General features: G+C 47.3%; 1 protein-coding gene across 2 annotated transcripts in view; it reads right to left on the reverse strand.

The window, feature by feature from the left end:
- The window catches only part of OXCT1 (3-oxoacid CoA-transferase 1), a 468,078-nt gene that overhangs the window by 320,041 nt on the left and 135,895 nt on the right, over positions 1-12,142 (reverse strand). The window lies entirely within an intron of this gene.

Consider the following 12,142-nt stretch of genomic DNA (forward strand, 5'->3'; position numbering starts at 1 on the left):
AAAGGATCTCTAAAGGAAAGCGAAGATACATACCTGTAGCAGGTATTCTCCGAGGACAGCAGGCTGATTGTTCTCACATGTGGGTCGGCGTCCACGGCAGGCCAGGAATCGGCATTTTGCAAACAAAATATACAAAACGTTTTGCCAGAGTATTCTGGCACGCATGCAGTGCGCACTGCGCATGTGCGGACCAATTTCCCATCCGTCGCACGAACGCGTTCATCAGTTTTATTTGTTCCATTTGTATCCCACATTTTAAATCAAAAGCATAAAAAGAGACAAATCAACTCCATAGGGGAGGTGGGCAGGTTTGTGAGAACAATCAGCCTGCTGTCCTCGGAGAATACCTGCTATAGGTATGTATCTTCGTTTTCTCCGAGGACAAGCAGGCTGCTTGTTCTCTCATGTGGGATATCCCTAGCATCCAGGCTCACTCAAAACAATAAACATTGGTCAATTGGGCCTCACAACGGCGAGGACATAACATAGATTGACCTGAAACCATAAATAACTAACAGAGTGCAACCTGGAACAGAACAAAAATGGGTCTAGGGGGGTGAAGTTGGATTCTAAACCCCGAACAGATTCTGCAGCACCGACTGCTCAAACCGACTGTCGTCTCGGGTATCCTGCTGAAGGCAGTAGTGAGATGTGAATTGTGGACTGATGACCACGTTGCAGCCTTGCAAATCTCCTCAATGGAGGCTGACTTTAAAGTGAGCCAATGACGCCGTCATGGCTCTAACATTGAGAGCTGTGACATGGCCCTCCAGAGTCAGCCCAGCTTGGGCGTAAGGAAACGCAATCTGCTAGCCAATTGGAGACTGTGCGTTTTCCGATGGCGGCTCCCCTCCCGTTGGGATAAAAAAAAAAAAAACAACTGGGTGGACTGTCTAAAGAGCTTTGTCTGCTCCACGTAAAAGGCCAAAACTCTCTTGCAGTCCAAGGTGTGCAAACTGCTTTCGCCAGGGCGGGAATGAGGACGGGGAAAGAATGTTGGCAAGACAATTTCGTTCAGATGGAAGGAGCTTTCATCAGCTGAGTGAGAATGACGTTGAGATCCCATGACACTGGTGGCGGTTTGACCAGGGGGCTTTGACAAAAGCAAACCTCTCATGAAGCGGACAAATAAAGGCTGTCCAGAGATAGGCTTACCCTCTATACGGCAATGATAGGCACTAATCGCACTAAGATGAACCCTTATGGAGTTGGTTTTGAGGCCAGACTCTGATAAGTGTAGAAGGTATTCAAGCAGGGTCCGTGTAGGACAAGAAAGAGGATCTAGGGCCTTGCTGTCACACCAGACGGCAAATCTCCTCCATTTGAAAGAATAACACTTCTTTGTGGAATCTTTTCTGGAAGCAAGCAAGAGACACCCTCTGAAAGACCCAAGGAGGCGAATTCTAAGCCCTCAACATCCAGGCCATGAGAGCCACAGACTGGAGGTTGGGATGTAGAAGCGACCCCTCGTTCTGAATGTTGGAAAACAGTCCAATCTCCATGGTTCTTCGGAGGACAACTCCATAACAAGAGGGAACCAAATCTGACGCGGCCAGAAGGGTGCAATCAGGATCATGGTTCCGCAGTCTTGCTTGAGTTTCAGCAAAGTCTTCCCTACTAGAGCTATGGGAGGATACGCATACAGAAGGCCTGTCCCCCAATGTAGGAGAAAGGCATCTGACACTAGTCTGTCGTGGGCTTGAAGTCTGGAACAGAACTGAGGGATCTTGTGATTGATCTGAGTGGCAAAAAGATCCACCGAGGGGGTGCCCCACGCTCAGAAGATCTTGCGGACTATGCCCATGTTCAGTGACCACTCGTGAGGTTGCATTATGCTGCTCAACCTGTCGGCCAGACTGTTGTTTATACCTGCCAGATAAGTGGCTTGGAGAAACATGCCTTGACGGCGAGCCCAAAGCCACATCTGGACGGCTTCCTGACACAGAGGGCGAGATCCGGTGCCCACCTGCTTGTTGGTGTAAAACATGGCAACAAGTCGGAAGCCGGCAAAAGAATCGGTTGGGCCGCTGGATGGCCGAGGGGTAAAAGGGGTGAATCAAGGAAGATAAAGACAGCGGAGAGATTGAATGAATTCTTTGCTTCAGTCTTCACTGAGGAAGATTTGGGTGGGATACCGGTGTCGGAAATGATATTTCAAGCGGACGAGTCGGAGAAAATTACTGACTTCACGGTAAACCTGGAGGACGTAATGGGGCAGTTCAGCAAACTGAAGAGTAGCAAATCTCCTGGACCGGATGGTATTCATCCAAGAGTACTGATAGAACTGAAAAATGAGCTTGCGGAGCTACTGCAAGTGATATGCAATTTATCCTTAAAATCGAGCATGGTACCAGAAGATTGGAGGTTAGCCAATTTAACGCCCATTTTTAAAAAAGGTTCCAGGGGAGATCTGGGAAATTATAGACCGGTGAGTCTGACGTCGGTGCCGGGGAAAATGGTAGAGGCTATTATTAAAAACAAAATTACAAAGCACATCCGAGGACATGGATTACTGAGACCGAGTCAGCACGGCTTTTGTGTGGGGAAATCTTGCCTGACCAATTTACTTCAATTCTTTGAAGGAGTAAACAAACATGTGGACAAAGGGGAGCCGGTTGATATTGTGTATCTGGATTTTCAAAAGGCATTTGACAAGGTACCTCATGAAAGGCTACAGAGGAAATTGGAGGGTCATGGGATAGGAGGAAAAGTCCTATTGTGGATTAAAAACTGGTTAAAGGATAGGAAACAGAGAGTGGGGTTAAATGGGCAGTATTCAAAATGCAGAAGGGTAGTTAGTGGGGTTCCTCAGGGGGTCTGTGCTAGGACCGCTGCTTTTATATTTATAAATGATTTAGAGATGGGAGTAACTAGCGAGGTAATTAAATTTGCTGATGACACAAAGTTATTCAAAGTCATTAACTTGCGACAGGATTGTGAAAAATTACAGAAGGACCTTACGAAACTGGGAGACTGGGTGGCTAAATGGCAGATGACGTTTATTGTGAGCAAGTGCAAGGTGATGCATGTGGGAAAAAAGAACACGAATTATAGCTACGTCATGCAAGGTTCCACATTAAGAGTTACGGACCAAGAAAGGGATCTGGGTGTCGTCGTCGATAATACACTGAAACCTTCTGCTCAGTGTGCTGCTGCGGCTCGGAAAGCGAATAGAATTTTGGGTATTATTAGGAAAGGTATGGAAAACAGGTGTGAGGATGTTATAATGCCGTTATATCGCTCCATGGTGCAACCGCACCTTGAGTATTGTGTTCAATTCTGGTCGACGCATCTCAAGAAAGATATAGTGGAATTGGAAAAGGTGCGGCGAAGGGCGACTAAAATGATAGCGGGGATGGGACGACTTCCCTATGAAGAAAGACTAAGGCTTTTCAGCTTGGAGAAGAGACGGCTGAGGGGAGACATGATAGAGGTATATAAAATAAAGAGTGGAGTGGAACAGGTGGATTTGAAACGTCTGTTCACGCTTTTCAAAAATACTAGGACTAGGGGGCATGCGATGAAACTACAGTGTAGTAAATTTAAAACAAATCGGAGAAACGTTTTCTTCACTCAACGCGTAATTAAACTCTGGAATTCGTTGCCGGAGAACATGGTGAAGGCAGTTAGCTTGGTAGAGTTTAAAAAGGGGTTAGACGGTTTCCTAAAGGACAAGTCCATAAACCGCTACTAAATGGACTTGGGAAAAATCCACAATTCTGGGAATAACACGTATAGAATGTCTGTACGTTTGGGAAGCTTGCCAGGTGCCCTTGGCCTGGATTGGCCGCTGTCATGGACAGGATGCTGGGCTCGATGGACCCTTGGTCTTTTCCCAGTGTGGCATTACTTATGTACTTATGTCTAAATTAAGATTACTTGGTTGGACAGCCGATCTCTGAAAGCCTTTAGAGCGTTCCAGATCGCTCTTAATTCCAGGAGGTTGATCTGCATACCTCTTTCTTGAAAGGACCAGGGTCCCTGAGTGTGGAGCCCATCTACATGAGCTCCCCACCCCAGGAGAGATGCATCCGTCATCAGCACTTTTCGTGGCTGAGGAACTTGGAATGGACATCCCATGGTCAAATTGGATCGAATCGTCCACCACTGAAGAGAATTCCGAAAGCCGGTACACAGTTAGATTACATCCTCTAGATCCCCCGTAACTTGAAACCACTGGGAAGCTAGGGTCCATTGAGCTGATCTCATATGTAGACATGCCATGGGCGTGACATGAACTGTGGAGGCCATGTGCCCCAGAAGTCTCAACATTTGCCGAGCCATGACCTGCTGAGACGCTCGAACCATGGACACCAGGGACAGAAGGTTGTCCGTCCTTGCCTCGGGAAGATAAGCTCGAGCTGTCTGAGTGTTCAACAGAGCTCCAATGAATTCCAATTTTTGGACTGGGGTGAGATGGGACTTGGGATAATTTATGACGAACCCCAGTAGCCCTAGCATCCGAATAGTCATTCTCTTGGACTCCAGAGCACCTTCCTTCAAGGTGCTCTTCACCAGCCAACCGTCGAGATAAGGAAACACATGCACTCCCAGTCTGGTAGCGACGCTGCGACTATAGCTAGGCATTTGATAAACACTCTGGGCACAGACACCAGGCCAAAAGGCAGTACACAGTACTGAAAGTGCTGCATTCCCAGCAGAAATCGAAGATATTTCCTGTGTGCTGGAAGTATTGAGATGTGTGTGTAAGCATCCTTTAAGTCCAGAGAGTATAGCCAATCATTTTCCTGAATCATGGGAAGAAGGGTGCCTAGGGAAACCATCCTGAACTTTTCTCGGACAAGAAATTTGTTCAGGGCCCTTAGGACTAGGATGGGACGCATCCCCCTGTTTTCTTTTGCACAAGGAAGTCCCTGGAATAGAATCCCAGCCCTTCTTCCCCTGGTGGAACAGGTTTGACTGCTTGGGCCTGTAGAAGGGCGGAGAGTTCCTCTGCAAGTACCTGCTTGTGCTAGGAGCTGTAGGACTGAACTCCTGGTGGGCAATTTGGAGGCTTGGAGTCCAGATTGAGGGTGTATCCTAACCGGACAATTTGAAGACCCCAACGGTCGGAGGTTATGAGATGCCACCTTTGGTGAAAAACATTAACCTCCCCCCAACCAGCAAGTCGTCCAGTATGGACACATTTACTGAGGCTATGCTGAACTGGAGCCAGTCAAAAGCCCGTCCCTTGCTTTTGCTGGGGAGCACCAGGGGCCTTAGAAACATGCTGTTAATAAGAACGAGTGCGCTGGGACTGAGCCTGGGCAGGCTGCTGAGAAGCAGGCGTGTACCTACGCCTAGCACAGGAATAAGGAGCACTCCTCTTTCCTCCAAAAAGCCTCCTAGATGAGGAGGTAGTAGCAGAAGACGCCTGGCGGGAGAGAGAATCCATAGCATCATTGTGCTTCTTGATCTGGTCAACTAGATCCTCTACTTTCTCACCAAAAAGGTCATCCCCCGGCAAGGAACATCCGTCATCCGCTGCTGCACCGAATGATCCAGGTCAGAGACACGCAGCCATGAAAGTCTGTGCATCACTATACCTTGGGCAGCGATCCTGAATGCTACATCAAAAGTGTCGAACGTACCCCTGGCCAGTAATTTTCGACATGCCTTCTGCTGCCTGACCACCTGCCAAAAAGGCTTGGCCTGCTCCGGAGGGAGTGCATCAACCAAGCTAGACAGTTGCCTCACCGAGTTCCACAAATGGATGCTCGTGAAGAGCTGGTATGTCTGGATTTGGGCAGTGAGCATAGAAACCTGATATGCCTTCCTCCCAAAAGAATCCAAGGTTCTAGATTCTCTGCCTGGGGGCGCCGATGCATAGTCCCTAGTGCTCTTGGCTCTTTTGAGAGCGGAGTCCACCGCCATGGAATTGTGAGGTAACTGAGACCTCATCAATCCAGGTTCCCCATAGATCCGATATTGGGATTCAGTCTTTTTCGGGATCACGGGATTAGACAGAGGGAACGACAAGTTTTGCATAAGGACTTCCTTCAGTACATTATGCATAGGAGCCGTTGCAGCCTCTCTAGGCGGAGAAGGATAATCCAGGGCCTCAAGCATCTAAGCCCTGGGCTCATACTCAACCTCCATAGGGAAGGGAATAGATGCATCAGCACCTCCTGAATAGAGAGGGAGCGATCCTCTCGGCGCCGACGCTTCTCGGGTGCCAATTCCCTCACCGTCCCGGAGCTCCTGGCACCATGTGTCAAAGGAGAACGATGAATCCTCATGCCTCCTCGGGGCCAGGTCCGACGAAGGTCGGTCCTGGGGAGCCTGCATAACAGGAGGCCTTGAGGCAGGTGGAGACCCACTCGATGCCTCACTGCTCCCAGCGCAAATAGGCAGTGGCGTACCAAGGGGGGGCGGTGGGTGCGGTCCGCCCCGGGTGCACGCCGCTGCGGGGGTGCCGCGCGCCTGTCTGCTAAGTTTGTTCTGTGCTCCCTCTGCCCCGGAACAGGTTACTTCCTGTTCCGGGGCAGAGGGAGCATGGAAACGAATGAAGCGGACAGGCGCGCGGCACCCCCCCCCCCCCCAGCGGCTTGCACCCGGCGGCGGGGTTCTTTCACCGGGGGGGGGGGGGTTCGCGCTGCACCCGGGGGGGTGGGGCACACCGGCGATCCGCCCCGAGTGTCAGCCCCCCCTAGGAACACCACTGCAAATAGGTCTGTCAGCAGCCATTACCTCTGCTCCCGAAGTCGATGCTTCCCTCGAAGTCGATGTCACCGTCGAAGGACCGGACCGAGCCCCAAAAAGCTTTTCTCGTTGAGCTTCTCGAGATGCTTGGGTGCGTTTCTTCATATGAAGACACAGACTACAAGTGGCTGGGCTACGGTCGGGCTCAAGGCACTGGATACACCAGGCGTGGGTAACGGTACCTGAGATGGTCCAGTTGCACTGGGTACAACGTTTGAAGATACTGGGTTTCTTTGATGACATGGAAGGAAAAACGGCTTCGGCGAAATCAAAAGACGCGATTGTGCCTGTTAGAAGAAAAAAAGCCAAAAAAAGAAAGGAACAAGCTGGCCGCGTCGAAAACAAAGGAAACTTTAAAAGTTGCAAAAATAAAGAAACTACGGGAAGTGGTTTTTTTTTAAACTGTAGAATTTTGTGAGAAAAGAAAAGTGGCAAAAAGACAAAACGAACGAAGACTCTTTCCCGGGCCTGAGAGGAGCACAGAAAAAACTGTACCACGCCTCAACGCGGAGAAAAGAAAACTAAGGAACGCATTCGCGCAACAGGCAGGAAATCGGTGCGCGCTGCATACGCGCCAGAAGACTCTGGCAAAACGTTTTTTATATTTTGCTTGCAAAATGTCGATTCCAGGGCCGATGTGGACGTCGACCCACATGTGAGAACAAGCAGCTGCTTGTCCTCGGAGAAGACAAGGTACTTACCTGAAGGCCAGAATAACAGGAAGGATAAGGAACTTTGAAATGACCACAGTGTGGAAGGAACACTGTGAGCCTTGGTACTTACCTGAAGCAGTGGCGTAACTAGGGGGAGAGGTCACTCCCCCAAACAGATCTTTAGAAAAAATGGCGCCTATGCACCAAAGGCGCCTCATACTATTAACTTTTCCTCCCGGCAGCCTAGGCAATCCACGAGCTTCCCTTTCCTGCCCCTCACTGACTGGGTCATTCAAGCTGCTGCCTCCCCGGCTGACTTGGCTGCATCAAAAAGAAGCTGTGCACTGGTCCATAGTACTATGCGCGCCTCTGCCAATTTCCCTCTTTCACCCCCCTCTCAAGATGTAACTTCCTGTTTGGGAAGAGGGAGCAGAGGAAGGAAACCAGTAGAGGTGCCAGTGGCTTGCATAGGGCTATGGCTCCACACGCGTGGCTTCATTCTTGTTGCAGCCAAGTTAGGAAGGCAGCAGCACAAACAAGGAGGATGAAGTCAAAACATTGAAAGCCATGGTAGCGGTCGCATAACCCTGAGCTCCGGTGGTGTACCAGCTAACCTGCAAGAGCACTTCTATCCCCGATTATGGGGAAAAGAAAGGCGAAGATAAAGCCTCCTACCTCCTCAGATCCGGTATTAACGCCGAGCAACCGTCAGGGAACGCTGGAAGCCTACGGATTCGGGGTTGTTGGTGGACAGGCTTCCGCTTCAATGGGCTTGCCCTTGGGAGTAGAGCACTGCGTCGAGGGGGCTACTTTGAGCCCCCTTCCTACAATGCTCCTCCGCAACCCGGAAATGTTTCGCTGTCGGAGGAACCACAGCAGAGTGGGGTGGAATTCCCTGGTGCTGTGGGAGGAGGACCTCCGACAACTTCAACCCCGGTAGGATTGGCATCAAGTCAGGGTCAACGGGTGGTCGCTGCCCCTGAGACCCGGAGTTTCATTTCCGAGGGCGGCGGAGGTATAAGACCACAGCAAGTGACGATGGATTCGCTTTGGGATGCGATCCAGGAGGTAAACAATACTATTCTTCAGCTTAATTCTTCTTTTAAGGGTGAAATAAAGGAACTTAGACAGAAAGATGAAATGCTGAATCAAGGTCTCCAAGAACAAAGAGGAAAAATGCAGCAAATGGAAACTGAGATTAACAATTTACAAAGTACTGTGGGAACTCTGATTAAAGAAAAAGAGATTCATAACAGAAAATTAGAATTTCTGGACAATATTGGGTGCAAGAATAACCTGAGAATATTAAATTTCCCAAAATCTCCATTAATTCTTGCTTTAGATATGTTTAGAAAATACCTGGGGGAGGTATTGGCGGTTCCTATGGAAGGGTATCCCCCGATCACTAGGACCCAATATATCTCTGGAGTAAAGAAAGTGGTCAAAGATCAACCTCAGGTGATTTCAACTTTGAATCTGACTGAGTTCTTGGAGAATTCCCTGGACTTGGTCACTGAGAGGACTACACTGATTATAACTTTTGCCCTTGAAATGGACAGAAATAATATTTTCGCCACTTAAATGATTTATTTATGGTACAAAAGATTAGAATTTTTCCTGACATGGCAAGGAATTCTCAAACAAGGAGAAAGGAATTTCTGTTACTTAAAACTAGAGTTTTAAAGATTAGTGCTACTTTCTTACTGAAGTTTCCTTGCAAATGTTATGTTACTTTTCAAGCAGTCAATTATATATTCTTTACCCCTGAAAAGTTGTTAGAATTTCTTAAAATGAAGGAGAGTTCTATACCACCTGAAGTACCAATCTAAAGATAGAAATGCTGTAACGCTGGCTGTGGAAACTTGTTCTGACCCTTCCGTTAAGTACTGTTTATTTAGTTTTTTTCCTTTTTAATTTACCTAGTATCTTGACCTATTTGCAAGTTGTGGACAAACTTAAACTTTTTTCTCTTTAGATTTAATTGTTAGTAGGGTGATAACCCTTCTTTTTTTTGTAAATTTCTGAATTTCTGGTTTATGTCGTTGGATGTAAATTGAAGACATATAAATAATTTTAAAAAAACATTGAAAACCATTTAGAATGTGTTGTTTCCCTCCCTTTCCTCCATGCAGCCGTTAACCTCAAAGCAAGCAAATCTAGGAGCTGCTCTACCCTTGTCATTTTTTTATTGTTGGTAGCATTTTTATTTGATCTTCTTACTTATATTTTTAAACATGCTGGCTTGTGCAGCATAAGGATGTATACAGAGGAAGTATTGGTTTCATTGGTTAGAGTACTACTTTGTTCTAAATTATAAATTGTGTCATTTGGAGGGGCTGGTTATAGGGACTCCCTGTAGTCATGCAAAGATGTTTTCAGGTGCTTAACAATCAGACTTACTATATAAAAGTATAATTTTTTAAAAAACATTAATTAGGTTGAAACCTAGGAGCATTTAATATATCTTTTTTTCCTGTGCCTTCATCAAAAGATAAAGATGGCAGTTGAACAATTAGGTAAGCCTTTTCTCGGTTGAGAGGTGCCCAGCTCTCCCACCGGTTGCCTTCTCAGGTGCCGTGGAGGACTTGCAGCTCATCTGCATATCCTCGGAGCCTTCGCCGGAGTGACTCCCAGGTCCGTTCCGATCCACTCGGGGCCTCTGCTCAAAGCTTTCCTTCTAATAAGTTCTGGGAGAAGAGGATATTTCTCTGGTAAGTGAACAAATTTTGCTTGTGCTTTCGGAACTTGAAGATTGGGGTTTAAAGGAGGAACTGTAAGTTAGTGATAGGCTGATATCCTTAATACTTTAGCAAGTTTTAAATTACGGAAAAACTCAAAAAACACTAAGATGGAGTCAGCAGTCCAGCAGCGAGAGGGGTGCTATCCAGTCTTTTGCATTGAGTGTCACATGTATGATTATCTCCCAATTGGTGAGGTGTCATATGTGTGTGCCCGATGCAAAGAGCTCCTAGCTCTCAGAGAACGTGTACGTTCTCTTGAGGCTAGAGTAGCAGACTTGATGGAGCTGAGGGAGACAGAGAGGTACATAGAGGAGACCTACAGGGATGTTGTAGAGAAGTCCCACCTCCAGTCAGGTAGCCCCTGTGCTACCTTGGAGGAGGGAGGTCTCCTAGAAGGAGAGCATCACCCTGGTGAAGTAGGAAGTACTCCTGTAGCCAGGACCTGCCCACCAGGGGATGTATTATCCTTTCGCACCGAGGATATATCTCCAAATGTTGCCCGGGAGGGAAAGGTTAGGACAGCTGTTGTACTGGGTGATTCGATCATTAGGCATATAGATAGCTGAGTGGCTGGTGGACGTGAGGATCGCCTGGTGCCTGCCTGGTGCGAAGGTGGCGGACCTCACGCGTCACCTAGATAGGATTTTATATAGTGCTGGGGAGGAGACGGCTGTCTTGGTACATGTGGGTACTAATGACATAGGAAAATGTGGGAGAGAGGTTCTGGAAGCAAAATTTAGGCTCTTAGGTAGAAAGCTGAAATCCAGATCCTCCAGGGTAGCATTTTCTGAAATGCTACCTGTGCCACGCGCAGGGCCCAAGAGACAGGCAGAGCTCCAGAGTCTCAATGCATGGATGAGACGATGGTGCAGGGAGGAGGGCTTTAGATTTGTTAGGAACTGGGCAACATTCTGGGGAAGGGGGAGCCTATTCCGAAAGGATGGGCTCCATCTTAACCAGAGTGGGACCAGGCTGCTGGCATCGGCGTTTAAGAAGGAGATAGAGCAGCTTTTAAACTAGAAATGGGGGGAAGGCCGACAGTCGCTCAAAAGAGCATGGTTCGGGATAAGGTATCTTTCAAAGATATCACCATAACAGGGAAGATAGAGTATCCTGATAGTGAGGTTGCAAAAGAGATTGTAGTAGATCGGGTATCTTTAAATAACAATAAAAATCAGACAAAAGATTGCCAATTAATACTGTCAAGTACTAAGCATGATGTACTTAGGAACAACAAACATAGTTTGAAATGTCTATATGCGAATGCCAGGAGCCTAAGAAATAAGATGGGGGAGTTGGAATATATTGCACTAAATGAAAAATTAGATATAATAGGCATCTCTGAGACCTGGTGGAAGGAGGATAACCAGTGGGACACTGTCATACCGGGGTACAAATTATATCGTAGTGATAGGGTGAATCGGATTGGTGGAGGGGTAGCATTGTATATTAACGAGAGCCTTGAATCAAACAGATTGAAAATTCTGCAGGAAACAAAACACTCCTTGGAATCACTGTGGATTGAAATTCCATGTGCAAAGGGGAAAAGGATAGTGATAGGAGTGTACTACCGTCCGCCTGGCCAGGACGAACAGACGGATGCGGAAATGTTAAAGGAAATCAGGTACGCAAACAAACTGGGCAACACAATAATAATGGGGGATTTCAATTACCCGCATATAGACTGGGTTAATGTAACATCTGTACACGCAAGGGACATAAGATTTCTTGATGAAATCAAGGACAGCTTCATGGAACAGCTAGTTCAGGAGCCGACAAGAGAAGGAAAAATACTAGACTTAGTCCTTAGTGGTGCTCATGATCTAGTGCAGGGGGTAACGATACGAGGGCCGCTTGATAACAGTGATCATAATATGATCGGTTTTGATATTGGCATTGAAGGAAGTGAAACTAGGAAATCAAGTACGCTAGCGTTTAACTATAGAAAAGGTGATTACGACAAAATGAGAAAAATGGTGAAAAAAAGACTGAAAGGAGCAGCTCGCAGAGTAAAAAACTTGCATCAGGCGTGGATGCTGTTTAAAA

The sequence above is a fragment of the Microcaecilia unicolor genome, chromosome 2 (genome assembly GCF_901765095.1).
Source record: "Microcaecilia unicolor chromosome 2, aMicUni1.1, whole genome shotgun sequence".
Taxonomy (NCBI): Eukaryota; Metazoa; Chordata; class Amphibia; order Gymnophiona; family Siphonopidae; genus Microcaecilia; species Microcaecilia unicolor.